A 2,278-nucleotide genomic window follows, 5' to 3' on the forward strand; every position below is an offset into this window, starting at 1 on the left:
CTGTTACTACTACCCGAAGTCAGAGACCAGTACTTTTGGAAAGCATCCACTGAGTCCCTCCTGAGTGGGGGAGGGTTCCATCGGAACTTTGGGTTACGCTGGTATTCTGAGGAGTAAGATGCAACCATTCTTATTTGTCAGATTTGGGGTAGTACCTTTTGCAATATATTTGTATAGCCTTTTAATAAGAAAAGATTAAATTATAAATATGTACATTGTAAACTGCACCTGTATACATTGTAATTGTAGTAAGAATTAGTAGTAGTTATCCTTTAGCACACATGTTGAATGAATATTAAGAAAATCATATACATGTACATGTATATAGCTTTACAATAGCACCACAACATGCGTCAAACAGTTGGGAAAGAAGCTGGTAGACTAGCGGTACCTTCTGGCAGAGAAGAAAGTCCCTAAAATATCTCCTACCTCACGACCTCCACTGTGAAGATTTGAACGTCTCAAGACGGTTTAACGAATCATACCAGTGGACAATTATACACCCAGTCCTGCTCTTCAGTACAAATTGCAGCTAAGTTCAGTTTGAACTCCCTCCCCTATCACAACTGAGAAAGACAGCCCCAAAACCACAAAGTACAATAGAAAAGGCCATCCAAAGGCAGATAAAAGAATCAAAATTAAAATCATTTTATAGGAAAAGGCCACATCATCCCAGTTGACAGTCCATAACATCCGGTAAGGTTTCACTCAGTGTTGCAGTGACAAACTTGCTAACAAAGGACTCACATTTTCAAAGGTCGGGGGCCAGTACCAGATCTCCTTTACCAACAATACTTCAGTAGAGTGCTATACAGAAAGTACAAAGATTATAATTGCTGATTGCCTCACAGAACTCTTTACCACCAGACAACAACCCAATCCGGACCTTTGTCAACGTAGAGCTGTCGTAGAACTAAAAACTAAGAAACAAAATCGTTATCAAACCCACTTAGGAATTGTCATTCTAGATTGTAACACTTACATAGGGCTATGTCTACAACATCTCCTCTCCCTCCTGCCAAATAAAGGAATCCCAGACGTAAGTCTACCAATCATCATCACAAGAAATGAACATTTTCTTCCCAAACACTTTATCGATTTCTAACTCTACTTCAGAAGCACCGCCCACCATGTTTCTATGGGTTACCAAAGATACACATGTTGTCAGATACAGTACATGCATCACCATTAAGACCTATAGTCTCTCATGCAAACTCTCATTGCTGGCCTACTCCACACAATTTATGGCAAATATAAAAAGCAATATGTAGACATGACAACTAAATCTCTCAAGGAAAGGATAATGAAGCACAGAGTAACATTTAAAAAAAAGAAAAGAGATACATCAACAAGCATTTCTGTCTCCCAGATCATAACATAAACAGTCTTATAGTACAGATTTCAGATGAGGCTAGACGGGAGACCCTTCAGCAGACCGAACAACTTTGGATAGAAACTCCGAAAACTATACAGCCACATGGAATTCACTACACAAACTAATTGCACACAACATTATTAATGATACATGTTACATAATTTAAATACCCTTAAACTACATTTACATATTCCTGTTGTACATACACAAGCAAGTAGGGCCCCCACTCTTCACTCATGTGGGTTTTTTTACACACACATGAAAATTAATTAATGATTTAATACCCACCTACATGTACATCAATATTTAAGTACCAATTAAAGAAGCATGGCAACATCTAATTGTGTGATGGCTATAAAGAAAGACAGCATTCCCTGTAAGTCATGTATGTTAAAACAATTTACAATCAAAAATTAACCGTGTAAACAAAGTACATGTAGCATACAGTGTCCTTTATATATAACATAAACCATAACTGTGTGCATAGGAGTAGTTAACATAGAGTTCAGTTCCACAAACGCCTTATCAGTTAAACCAATAGCTGAGTGAGACTCAGACAGTGTGGGGAGAGTTGGGGCCCCATAAAAGAACTTTAACCCGCCATTTCTGGTTCTCAAGGCCAGACTGTTTGTCCCTTGACCAGTAAGCATTTTAAATAGAAGGGAAACCCCATACTTTGATAATTTCGACTCTTAAGTCAATGGATGTGTTGAGCTTTGAAGATGCCAGTACTTTCAATCGAAATGCAAGCCCAGCGCTAGACTACGATTATGGTAGCTGGGTCCTGAGACATAGCTCGGGGGTGAGGTCGAAATACAAACTCACACACACGTACATGTATGAACTCTTAATCTAATTCCCTCTACTCCCTCTGTTCATTCTTCCCTTTCTCTTTGAATCAAC

Source organism: Amphimedon queenslandica, unplaced genomic scaffold, assembly GCF_000090795.2.
Source record: "Amphimedon queenslandica unplaced genomic scaffold, v1.1 AMPQUscaffold_13367, whole genome shotgun sequence".
NCBI lineage: Eukaryota > Metazoa > Porifera > Demospongiae > Haplosclerida > Niphatidae > Amphimedon > Amphimedon queenslandica.